The following is a 14,496-nucleotide window of genomic DNA, read 5'->3' as shown; positions in this document are numbered from 1 at the left end:
AGGTTCCTCAAAATGCTTAAAAAGGATACACCTTGCTCACATTTGAAATTTGGGACACATTCAAGCATCGAAGAACCAGCGTGAATTGGAACGGTGCCACCAGAACACAATTCTAAGGCCTTCGGAATTCGAACCAACCTGAAATACCTCAATTCTTCATCCGAAGACCAAAATACAACCTCCCATACACAGATCAGGCAAGAGAATAGTAGAAACCAGCCCTGGACCACAAAGGGGCCAGTCGGCCATAAAGGTGGACAGACGGCCGGCCACCCGTGGCAACTTCGGGGGTATTTTCAGGTTTTTGGCTCGGGTCTCTTTAAAACAACACCTAAGCTTCATTTTACACACACCCACATGACTGAAAATCCTCTCCCTATCTCTCTCTACGTGTTTTCTCTCTCTAGATTTGCACTTTATACACGTTTTCCAACGCCTCACGCAAACTTTATTTGTAAAACACTTTTGGCCCTTTACATTTTGAACCGATCATATTTTGTTTTCGTTGATTTTTTTGGGTTTTCATCACTTTGGGCTTATTTCCCTTAGGTTTTTCTTGGGTTTCAAAAATTTCCCCGTGTTTTGACTTTTTCTCTTATTTTCTCTCTCCTAGGGTTGACTTTTTTGGGTTTTTCCTATTTTTTCTTCATTCTCTCCATTTTCACCCACTTTCCACATGGAGGATGATATCCACACGATGGTGCCCCTCTTGAGGTACCCGTACTTCCACCTGTCGCAGAGGCGAAGGAGCCAGTAGTTGATGAGGCCGACGGAGCGGCAGAGGACATTATAGTAGACTTTGAGGTACATGAGGTCTTTCCTTCAAGGCCTGAGCCTGAGCTATTGCCACTAAGGTTGAGGCCATTCGACCCAGCCACTTACCATCTACGCACGCATACTATGGCCCCAGAGGCATGTTGCAATTCGAGGACTTTGTGGTGGACGTACCTAAGGATGATTTTCTAAGAGAGCGGATCTCCCACTTTTCTCACGGTGCTATTGAGGTACAAACTTTGCTTTCGTGCACTTTGCCTGTTTTATTACTGCCTTTCATTACTATCTTGCCATCTGACTTACTCTTTCCTTGTCATAGGGTGACTCTCGCTCCTAAAAAGGATACCGGACGGTGACAGCGAAAGACTGGTACCAAGAGCTCCCTGTTTGGCTCTGCGAGCTGGTCATCAAGGTGAGCTTCAGCTTATTCTACTCCGGGCTCTCATGACACATGGCGAGCCGGGCCTTACTCGAAGCCTTGGTGGAGAGGTGGTGGGACACCACTAACTCCTTCCATTTCTTTTCCACCGGGGAGATGATGATGACCCCCCACTATTTCTCCATAATCACCGGCTTGAGAGTAGGGGGTGATCTGATCCCTTTTGACATGGATATAGGCCGATGAGAGGCTGCATGGATGTATCTGCTCAGGGCACGCCCTCTGATGGATAGGCCAGCCATGGCCCAATATAGCTGGTTCTACAATTGCTTCCACGGGAGCCAGCCGGAGAAACATAAGGAGGTGGAGTAGTAAACTTGGAGCTTTCTGATCTATCTCCTCAGTACCACCTTGTTTGCGAACAGGTGGAATACCATAGGGTTGTACCTGATGAACACCCTCGTGACACTGCGGTGGGTTTTATTCTATGACTGGGGTGGCTCTGGCCTTGCCACCCTGTACGACTATAAAAGCTTCGGTTCCTACAAGAAGGGGAACAAGGTCGAAGGCTATTAAAGAGCACAGGAGGTATACACTATACTTTCTTTCTACTTATTATGTGTAGTAACCCGACCCTCGTACATGTTCTTTGTTATATTTTCGGATCCTATTTTGTGATTTTAAATGCTTACTGTGGAATCCTATGGGAAATTTAAATTAAGTAAGTAAACCATGTGATTCAAGATGTCTATCTGTTCAATAAGGAAAGTATCTGTTACATGAGAACGCTTAGATCAGAAATTTGAAGCCTTAGAGGCTTAATTATCTGAAATTGATTTCACATGTGTGATCAGCATAATTTTTAAGTAATATTAAGTATGTTTATGCAATTTCAATTTAGGATGATTAAACTGAATGATTTTCGTTTTATTCACCTATGATATGCTTATATAGAAGGATATATTCATGTTCATATCCTATAACTTAGAAGAGTTTCTTCAAGCTATTTCCTAAGAGAGAAAGGATGAGAGAGAGAGTGGAGGTTTGAGAGGAATTCAACAAGGAGAAGGTAGAGAATCTAAGGAGCTCAAGCTTAAGGTAAATCTAATTATTTCCTACAACCTTTCTCTTAGCTTTGAGTAAGATTTTCCCTTGGTTATGGTATTTGAAGATAGTAATTGTAACCTTATGTGTGTGTAGAAGTTAGTGGGTAGAATATTCTTACTTGGTTGCTTGATTCACTTTGAATTAACCATGGAGAAGTTGTATTTGAGCTTTTACTTTGAATTCAAATATGTGGATATATGTTCATGGATGTGTAAAGCTAGAATTCTCATGGATATGTGTATGTTGTGAGCTCAGGAATGATGAACTAAATTAAATTGATGTAATTGCCATCATCTTGATATGATTTTGGACCATGTATTATCAAGTAAGAATGTTAATTTGAGCCTTGTAAATATGTACCAAAAGATGGGATTTTGTAAGAAATTTTCGGACAATTTGAGCAGAATCGCCGCACGTGCGGGGGTCATGGCCGCACGTGCGGGAGGTGCTGCCGCACGTGCGGGAGTCATGGCCGCACGTGCGGGAAATGGTGAAAAAACAGGAGAGCTTGCCGCACGTGCGTGAGAGCTTGCCGCACGTGCGGGAGAGCTTGCCGCACGTGCGGGGCTTACAGCCGCACGTGCGGCCCATGCTGAAAAACATGGATTGCTCCGTTTTGCGTGTAGAACCCTCCAATATTGTCGGAATATGTATTTGATGCCTTTTAATATGTATGAATTCCTTCGAAGTAAAACGAAACAGAAAGTGATCTAATGTGGAAAGGAAACTAAATTGTGTAAGGTTGAATGTGTGCAGGGCACACTCCGGGAAGAACAAGCACATCATCGCAACACTGTGAGTAGTAATATCATTATCTTTTTTACATATGGCTAATGATTTTCATTAGCATTTCGTTTACACGACTATGTTAATGTCTCAAGTACGCAACTATGATTAATGTTTCAAGTATGTATGAGTCATGTATGCTTGTTAATACTCAAGTATGTCCCAAATATGTAAAGAATGGAATGAGAAAGATAAAATACCTTTATTCTATAAGACTCCGGGCCTACGGCCACTCAGTATAAGCTATTATGATACGAAACAAAGTGCTACACGGAACTAAGTGCTACGAGGTGAGCCACCTCTAGAATCCGTGTGAGACACCTCTTGAGTTCGTATAAGTACACTTTCAAGGGCTTTATGCCACCTTCAAGGGCTTCAATGCCAACAAGTTACAAGGGCCTTGTGCCACACTTTCAAGGGCCTTAGTGCCATATGTTACAAGGGCTTTGTGCCACCATGTTTAAGGGCCTTGTGCCACTATGTTCAAGGGCATTATGCCACCATGTTTAAGGGCTTCAAGCCGTTATGAATTAAGAATGTGATATATCAAGCTTTTATGGGCCTAAGGCCGTTATAAGATGAATACAGAATCGGGCTAACTTTGTAACCTCTGCATTTACACATATATTGATATATGTCATGTTTCAAGTTGAGCATTGCTTCATTATGTATTACTATTCACTGAGCCCGGCTCACTCTCTGTTATGTCTGTTTCTGTAGGCAATCAACCAGGTGGTCAATCCTAACCTATGATGCCCGGTTCCTTTTGACAACCTTCGTGTGTCCAAGCACTCACAAGGCCACCCATTTTGTGAAGTCCACTAAGATAATTGGCTTATTTCTTGGCTACCCTTCCAAGGTTGATTGTGTATAACTCCAATAGTTTTTGTTACATGCCCGACTACAGGGCTGGGTCTGTATATGTGTTGGTATATATGTACTGTCAAGAAATATTTTTGGATTCTATCAACCTCTTATGGTGCATGTAATGTATGAGATCCTAGCATGTTAGAAATAGCTCAATGGGATTTGCTTAATTTTGTATTCTTGTATGTTTTGTGCTTCCGTCAAGGCCCCATAGACTATATATATATATCAGGTCATATGTCTGTTTGTGATCAGGTCATGCCTGAACTGTTAGGGGCAAGTTCGGGGTGTGACATTATGCTTTCTAGTTTGCATTTTCTTCCTTTATTTTAATTCATACCTGTGCTTTTTACTTTGCACTTTTTGTCTTTTTTCACTGTTTATAAATGTGCTTTTTGCTTTGCACTTTCTGTCTTTTCTCATAGTTTATACCTGTGTTTACGCAACTAATCTCTTCTGGCAGCTATGCATTTATGCCTATTTCCCTGCCCTGGCCCTAGTGCCAGTAGACGAGATAGCACCAGTTGTACCCTACTCCCAATGATACGATGGTAGATGCTTGTAGACTGCCCCCGAGAACTCCCCGGCCCCGCGCGCAAGGGCGCGAATTCGTTTTGTTCTGAGCTACTACAGTTTAGACTCGTGTCACGATTCTGAATCTAATCTCATAAAGTGCAATGTGAGACCGATAAATCACCAAAGAGTCTAAATCTGGGAAATCGTTTTGGAAAACTGATTTTTATAACGAAGTGCCAAACATGGACTGCTTGGCCAGATACAGAGTCACCACCTAAATATTTTATTTTGGGAAAATTTAAGAAACCCTAACTCGTGCCTAAGGCCACGTGTCCGTCATCACCAAAGTTGTCTCAGCTCGGGAACTTGGATACGAGAGGGGAAGGTCATGTAATGAGCACCCCCGCTCGCCCGATCAAAGATTGGCCTTTGCTAACATGATATGTTGTTTTTGAAAACACATGTGTTCTTATTCCGGTTATTAACCTAGAATTACTATGTGATGCGCACAACATACAAGCATAGACTAGATCGCCTAAGTTGGAACAAAACATTGCATGTTCGCTTGTTTGAAAATGGTTTGAAGTTTGCTACTTGGAAGTAGGCTAAATCGGGGATTTCAATGAATTGTTCCAATTCAAGCAATCCAACCTTCACCCACAGGCATTCGGGCAATTAATTAAATAAGCAGTTAGCCTCATGGCAAGCATCCTTTCATGGAAACATCAGCACACATGCAGTATGCTAAAGCATAAACGTTCACAGTGTACTCCGAGCCAAAACAGAGAACTAGTTAGAAATCATGCATGATCCTAGTTCATGTTAATATGGCAAATGCAACACATGCAAAAATGCTGCTAAAATCGGCTCGGCTATTTAGAATGGCATTTGGATGTGACAATTCGATACACGTATTCAACTTGGAATTGAAATACACTGCAATTAGTATGATGCGCCGAGCCTGGTGCATGGAAAACAGATGAATGATGCACGCATGCAAGCATAAGGTATGCTAATCGAAATATGCCTTAGAACTAACCATCGTAAGCGGTTAAGTAAAAGGGAGAAAGAAATGGGGGGTTGGAAGACATGCATCACACATACGCACGCTTATTACAACAATTGGCCCTCTCGACGGAGGGTCCGAATAAAGAGCTAACTAGCTAATCTAAGCTAATTAAACTAATTATTACATCACAAAACTAATTAACTAACAAGCTAATTAATTAAGTTATTATAACACAAATTGAATAGTTAAACTCGTTAACTAATTAGGTACAGAACCAAAGCATAAACTAGCTAAGCAAATTAGCTAAGTAAAGCAGTAAAGTAATGTCTGCAAAGGGAGAAGAATGCACGCATGCTCGGTCGCCTCGTTCAGAAATTCGTCGCGATGCCCCAACTTGCCTTTGTTTGCAATTGTTCTCAGAACCTTGCATGAAGCTCCACAAAGCTTAAACTCCACCATGGGAACCTGTAGGAACATGGCCGGCCACCTAGGGATGCTTCCAGCCACTGTCCGACCACTTTCAATTGTTGCAAACGAGAAAAAGTGGTCAGCCAACTAGTTGTTCTGGTCGGCCGACCAGTTTTGCTGCACTTCTCCACTTTGCTGCAACAGAGAGCAAGAAAGGGTATGGCAATGTATTTGCAAGATTTGTGTGCACAACCACTCTCCCTATCATTTCATAAGCTCAAGGAAGTATGGTTCTCGACCCTCGGGCCATCAATCACGCATCTTGATGCATGATGGCCGAGAAGCTAATTTGCACAATTCAATGTAAAATGAATGCACACATAAACACATAAAGCCTAGAACTCTATTAAGTATGATCAAGAGCATCAGCGATCGAGAATTGAGGCACGTTTCATCACTTCAAATATGAAACGTCCCTCGTTTCTCATGTTTGGACTAACACCTAATCCAAACAAATGCAATGCGACTCAAGCATGCAAACATTCAATGCAAGGCATGCAAAACACAATGCAACTACATGGCATACACAATGCAAAAGATGACATGACATAAACAATGCAATGTAACAACATGGCATACAGAATGCAAACAACAAGATGGCATACACAATGCAAACAACAACATGACATGCTCAATGCAATGTGACATGATCAACTTAACAAAGCTAATGACATGCAAGCAATGCTAATGCATGCATACACAATGCAAGGCAACATAAGCATGCAACAACATGATGCAATGTAACAACATTCACATATCATGCTCGATGGACTTAAACCAAAATAGACAAACCTCAGTCATACCCAAATCAGTGGCCATGGTAAGGCATGAAGATCAAGACAAGCATGCTCAATGCAATGGCCCATTGACTAGGCATAAGAGCACAACTCTCAAGAGTGCTCAAAGAGTGACAAATCTGGGAGTGTAACAATACTATAAGCTTTGAAATAAAGTATGAAATAATGCCAAATCAATGTAACAACACTATAAGCATACTAGAGTCCTTATGGCATGAAGCTAGTAAAGAGGACTACAAAAGGGGCATGCAATACATGGCACAAATGCATGAGCCAACCATAGTCAGAGCTTAATTAGGTCTAAACAAGGACCAAATCATGCTAAGATGTGAGCTCAAGGACCTAGGCAAGATGGCATACATGCTAGGCCACGAACAAGGCAATAATGCACAACTCTTAAACCAAAATTAAAGAGTGATATGTGTGAGAATATGACAATGTTACATGCTCTGAAATCAAGCATTAAATGATGCCAAATCATCCAAACAACTCAAAGATAGCATGCATGAGGCATCAAAACAAAAGGGTAGTAAGGCCAATTGCACTACAACTATGCAATTTATGAAGCATATGGAAAATACAACCCAAAACAGTCCTAGAGCATGTCAAAATGATGCTAAAACATGTATGGAAGGAAGCCAAAACAAGCTAACATGAAGGACCAAAGCATGGATCATGCAAGGGCAATATGGGAGGATTACACTACACCTACCAAGACCAAGCATGATATGGCTTCGCCAACAAAAATTAGAGTTATATCATGGCAAAATAACCCCAAAAATATACTGAAATGATAGCTCGCAAGCTTAGGCATGAAGGCATACACAATGACTCATGTTTAGGGCATAAAGGACCAACCCTTCAATGCATTGAAAGAGTGACAAATGCAAGTGCATGAACATGAAACATGGACGGAAATCACATTTCAAATGATGCCAAATCATGAAAATAGTCCAAGTAATGCATGCTAGTGGACTCGATACACAAAGCTAACAAGCTAGAATGCACTATAGCTATACAAAGCATGGAATGAATGACCGAAACAACACAAATCAGAGCTAGAGCATGCTAAAACATGGACAAAAGATTCTTAGAGTTAAGCCAAAATCATGTTAGAATGATGGTCTAAAGCATGGTACACATTAGGCTAGTTTATGGAATTACACTACAAGTGTATGGAGCATGCAAGGAGCCATCAAACCAAGTCAAAAAAGATACGAGGCATGTTAAAAAAACACCAAAAACCCACTGAGATGGACCCAAAACATGTTAGAAAGACATGCTCAAACATGAGGCATACAAAGCTAGTTTGTGAAGATTACACTACAAGTGTATTATACATGCATGAGGTGACAAAACCAAACCAAAACAGTGGTATGCCATGCTGAAATAAGCCCAAATACATGCCAAGATATGGCCAACATAAGCTTAACAAACATGCTCAAACAAGAGGCTAATATGGCAAGTATTCAAAACCCAAGGAGAGGGGACCCTCTCCTATTTAGGACCTCAAAACCACCTTTCCACCACTGAAATTCTTCTGAGTTTCAGTGGTCAGAAGGCCAAAACAAGGTGGTCCCAATAGCTTAAAAACAAGGCACAAGAACAAGGCCAAACATGGCCTAAGTGGGGGTAGACCACCCCCAACACAAAAGTAGAACTTTTTGTAGTAGGAATTTAAGCCTAAATCAGCATGCAAACAGGTCTAAAAGCTTAAGAAAAATCAAGGGATTTAATGGTTAGAAGCTCACCCTTGATGAACACCTTCAAAGCTGCAACTCTAGCACTCTTTTTGAACAAAAACCAGTCCAAAAACTTCAAAAACAACTTCAAGGGACCTCAGCTCCAAGAGTATGGTGTTTGAGTGTGTGTTTGTGTGTTAAAGTGTGGCAAAACTATACTTTTAGGCACAAAACAAGAGCAAACAAGGAAGAATAGAGACAAGTGTGTATCTATATCTCCAGCATAATTTGTCTGAACCTAGAGGAGGAAGGAGGAGGTTTTGTCTAATAGAGAACAAAGAACAAGCTTGTTGGACATGCTTTTGGCCTAAAGCCATCCCTTCATATACATGTATGGAGGATGGCTTCTGTGCCTTCCAGCTGGCACAGCTAGCTCTAAAATTTCTCCATAAAGGTGATGAAAAGCAGCTGACCACTTGAAGCGGCCGGCTAGCTAGTTGAAGTGGTCGACCGACCACCACAAGTGGTCTCCCAAGAAGAAAACTGGTCGGCCATGGGTAGGAGAAGTCTACACATTGAAAGCAAGCCAATGGTGTGGTGGCCGACCAGAAAAGGTGGCCCAAAGACCAAAAAAACCAGTTTCCCGACTAGAAAACTGGCTGGTAAGGAGGAAAGTGGTCTCCAAGGGGAAGAACTGGTCTCCCACCCTTGTACCACCTTCCAAACAAGGAAAACAAGGTTTGTACCAGAAACAAACCAAAAAGGATGTAAGACGAAAGTTTGGGAGTCAAGGCGCGTGGCCGGGAGCCTCGAAAACTAGTCTACGGGCATCAAAAGTGGTCTACGACCACAAAAGTGGTCTCCCGGACCACAGTGTCCCCCTAGGCAGAGGCAACAAGGTGTAGTTCAAAACCACGCCAAACGGAGAACGTTAAGCGGTCCCGAGACAAAGCGCGAGGCCGAAGGTTCCGAAAATTGAAAACTAGTCTCCAAGCAGGAAAAATGGTCTACGACCACAAAAAGGTGGTCTACAGACCACTCCCTCCCTCCAGGGAAGAGAAACAAGACTTGGTCCGCTAACCGAGCCGAAACACAAAGAGTTCAGAGGCCCGGAGGCAAGGCACCAAGCCGAAAACTCCCAAAACTCGAAACGACCACAATATGCACAATCACCGAGCGCTCAATCGATGACGTCTAAGTCTTAAGGTCGGTCAAAAATGGGGTGTCTACAATGTTGCCGCTGGCACCATGATGACATAACTTTCTCCTACTATAGCCGATATTTTGACACGATTGTGGCTCGCGAGGTAATCTAAAACCTATATTCATTTTTATTTTGTTTCCATTACTACTCTGATACATACTCTGATAACTGACAGCAACTAACAACTTTTGAATTCTCCCTTTGCAGATCACATAACAGCCTTGGACGATGATGCTGGCTGGGATACGAGACCAGGATGTCGGATCTTGGGCTACTTCTCAATACCAGATTTTGCTGGAGGGTCCATTCTACCGAACCTGGTTTTTGGGTGAGCGATTTGTATGCCAGACCCTAGGCCTACCTGCCGTGGTTGTTCCTGCTCCGCCTCTAGCATCCACCAGGACAGCTAATAACCTCCTAGCTGAGGCTATCGTTCAGTATATGGCGGGGCTAGACACCGATTTCTTTAGAAGGGGGGAGCTTACGTGACCATCATCTGACTTGTCTCATGCCGCTTCTGGCCGGAGTTCACGCGGGCCCCTTTGGCTGGAGAGGCTGCTCGTGCAGCCGAGGCTGAGATTGGAGGGACTCCTCCTACTGTGCATGCAGTTGGTTGGCCGGCTATTCCTACCGTAATTCCCTACTGGCGGCCGAGCTGGATGGCCTATCAAATCTCGATAGAGCCATCGGAGGTGGAGCATGGGTATGTCAGGGCTCCGGGCGCATCATAGGTATTGACCGTGCTTTACAACTTATATCCTGTATGTTCCCTTTTGGATACTGATTGTTCAAATTCACTTGCAGGCACCTACGGAATATATAGATGGTCTCCTACAACTAGTTGCCTCTCTGGTTCACATGGTGCAAAAGATAGAGACATTGTTGGCTCTTCATAGTATTCGGGTAACTTCCCTTCTTCTTGTGCGTTTCATTGCTTACCCGTACTGTTTTGCGTCACACTGCACCGACAAGCCATGCTCACATTGTATACTGATATGCGATACTCATACTGTATACTGATTGCATTGCCAGATTTCAGAGTTGCAACCTAAATATTTTTTTGAAAATTTAGGAAACCTGAGACTCATGCCAATGCTACTTATCCGTCATCCACAAAGTGTCTCGACTTGGGAACTTAGGTAAGAGAGGGGAAGGTCATGAATTGACCACGTCACTCACCCTATCAAAGATCGGCCTCTACTAATCATGATGTGATTCTTATTTACATTATATGTTTTTGTTCCAATTATTAGGCTATCGTTACTATGTGATGCACACAAGTATAGACTAATTTGCAAAAGTTAGAACATTTTATTTTATGTTTGTTTGAAAAGTGTTTTGAATATGTACCACTTGAAAAAGTGATCTCATATGTACAATCGAATTATTACAATTTGAGCAATTAGCCTTCATCCACTGGCATTCAAACAAGTATATCAACTAAGCACTTAACCTCATGGTATTATGCTTGATATGGTAACAATCACACGCATGCAATATGCTAAAGAAAAAGAGACGAAATAGTTAGGAAAAATGCATGATCCTAACAATGCAAATGACTAATGCAACACATGCAAAAATGCAACTAATAGGTTCGGTTTATTTAGCATGGCATATGAATCAATTTGATAGCATGAGGTGAAGCATGTATTCACATAATTAATGTACAACCATAGAGTTAGAATGCTGTGCCGAACCTAATGCATGCAAAACATATGGATGCAAGTCATGGAAAATGCTAAATGAAACATGATGCTACATGCAATCCATCAGAAGCAAGTAAATAAAAGGGAGAAAGAAATGGGGGTTGGAAGACATACACAATATTACAATATTTCCCTCGCGCATAAGGGTCTGAATAAATGCCCTACTTTAAGCTAATTATTACAGCACCGAAATAATTTTCTACACTAACTAATTATTACAATACTGAAATAATTAGCTACACTAACTAATTATTACAATACCGAAATAATTTGCTACACTAACTAATTATTACAATTTGAATAATCTAATTAATTAATTACTACACGAAATTAATTAACTAAGCTATTACAAGTTCAAAGGAATTAACTAATTAATTAAGAGCTATGTAAACTAAGTAAACTCGGGCGGGGTTTAAGGAATCACACGTGCCAATTTGAACATCCTCTTGTAAACGCCTCTGTTTTGCTGCCGGATTCAAATGGTGGCCGGCCAGCCACTATTGTTGGTACTGCCCTGCTGCACCAGAAAAAGAATAGAGCAGAAACAAAGTGTTTCCAAGGAATGTTTATCCTCTCTACCTTTCCCTATCATGAAATTGATCAAAGGAGGGATAAAATCGATTCACAAATCATCAACGATCGCAAGGCAATGGCGTAATGATCCATGACTCGATTGGACAAAGGCTCAATAAGTGTAAATAAAAGACCCACAAAACCTCCTCCCTATCATGAGATTGATACATTGATTCTTGAACCATTATCATCACTAACAAGTATGAAGTGACTCAACACTCAATGGGTTCAATTAACGTACGATTGAACCCAACTTGATTTTATTATCTTGTTCCATTTTAGTCCAATTTTATTGTCTCTTTTACTTACCTTTCCATTCATTAGTCATTTTAGTCCAAGAATGAGAATTAAGTCCACTAAATGGAGAGAAGTGTCAAACTAGAAGTTGCTTTGGGCATGAAAGAGATGTAATGCCTTGGTAATGAACCTCTGAAGAGATTAAGCCACTAAGTATGGAATGGTCTCTTTCTCAAGCTTAAACAACACTCGGTTGAAACATCTCCAACAAATAAAAGCCAAGAAAGGAAGGAGAGTGTGGAGGTGATCATAGGTGAACATAAGTATGAAAAGCATAAAACAAATACTATTAACGCAAATAGGTTGGTATCTAAGGCCTAAACCACCAAATCTATGAGGACAATTACACTACAAGCATACTGTACAAAGCAAGAATGAAATAAACACACCAAAACAGTCCTAAAAAGAGCTAAAAGTTAGAAAGTAAACAAGCTTAAGGAGGGGCGGCTAACCCCTCCACTTTTGGGGCTTCAAAACCACTTTTTTGGCATCTAAAAAACTCTAAAAATCAGTTGGAAAAAGTTGGAAAATAAATGGGAAACACAAGGGAAAAGCTTGAAAAATAAGGCTCAAAAAATGGTGGTTAACCCCTCTACCTTTGATAGTTTTAAGCCACAATTTTCAGCCCATAAAACAATGGAAAAACAGTCCAAAAATAGCAAGTAAAGATAGGGAAGAAGTGGTGCAAAGAAGCTAGAAGTTATACCTCTTGAAGAGGAGTAACACTTTTGATTTGCAAACCAACAATTTCTCACCCTCAAGTGCTGAAATTCAAGCTCAAGAACCTCAGCAAGGAGCCCTAAAAATTAGGTTTAAGGAGTATAGATAGAGCGTATATAGGTTGTAAGGTAGAGAGAGAGAGAAATATTTTCAAGAATTTTGCACTTCACAAAATTTTCTAACCTAAGAACATAAGGTATGGCTCTCTATATATAGAACAATTGGTTGATATCTCAGAAATATCTATATTGAGCCAGATGGTGTAGTGCATGCACATAAGGGGACAGTTGGCAACAAATATCTGCTCTACCGGAACAACTGGCCGGCCGGCCACTAGAGGGATGGTTGGCCACTAATTCTTGGCTAGCCGGCAACTAGTTGACCTGCAGGCCTCTGAGTGGTCAAGCTTGGAAAAATTCTATTTTGGTCCAAAAGTGGTGCAATATTTTTAGACTTCTGAGACTCAAAACCGAGGCTTCTTGTTAAGGGCAGTCAAAAATAGGGTGTCTACACTATTACCATCAAAATCACCATCACCACCAACACCACCGCTACTTTGCCACTATCATTATATATATATATATATATTTTGATAGATCTACAAAAATAGAAGATTATATTGATGAAAACCTATAAGTACTATAAAAACATCATTACAATGATGAGAGTGGCTAAGATAGGTTGCATCATTGATTGAGAGGCATATTCCAACCAGGTTGGCACCTGTACTCAAGCCAATCATGTGCACACCAAGGCCGAAAACACACAAAATGAAAAAAAATTATGCCCCCAATACAAAGGTTATATCTTCCTGTCAGGGGAGTGCTTCTGCAATTTTATAGTTTTGAGGTCAAAGATGAAATCATTGATGGAGTGACACCAAGACAAATTAAAATTTCACCAACCAAAATTTAGGAACAAAATTATTTTTTAGGGACTAAATATTTTTGTTGTGAAAAGTATTATTATATTTTTAGCAACGAAAATTGGACATTAGTGATGAATTATAATTTTTTTGGGACCATAGTTTTTGTCTTAAAAAATAAACCCTTTTGAGACCATTTTTTTTTTGTCCATAAAAGTGTATTTATTAGTGACAATTTCAAAATTTTGTCGCAAAAAGCCTTACTTTTGTTTTTTGGGACGACCTTTAAGCGATTATCCTCACGATAATAGAAATTAATCCCTAAATGTCTTTTGCAACAAAACTTTCACTTTTAGAGGCCAAAAACTTTTCTCTCTAAAACTCTTATATGTTGTAGTGTGATATGTGATCGATGCATGATTTTTTACCCAATTGGTTGTTTTGACTTAGATTAGTTCCACCAAATCATTCCATCTTGGTTTATTAAGCTTGAAGATTAGGTCACCCTAGCAAACCAAATGGTCCAAAGCAGTATTAGGGGAAGTGCTACCCATATTAGTTTGGTTGTATGCTTGAAGTTGAATCCATACCACTAAGGAAAGAGATATAGAATTGATCTTGGTGATTGTCAAACAGAATAGTATTGTGACCGACCAATAGTATCTGACTACCAAAAGTCCAGTACGACAAGAAAAGAAAAGACTGAACCAATAACATTGGGGCATATGTGGAATCATTTGTCCATT

The sequence above is a fragment of the Camellia sinensis genome, chromosome 6 (genome assembly GCF_055761805.1).
Source record: "Camellia sinensis isolate YWXY chromosome 6, ASM5576180v1, whole genome shotgun sequence".
NCBI classification, from domain to species: domain Eukaryota; kingdom Viridiplantae; phylum Streptophyta; class Magnoliopsida; order Ericales; family Theaceae; genus Camellia; species Camellia sinensis.
This window is presented reverse-complemented; position numbering follows the sequence as displayed.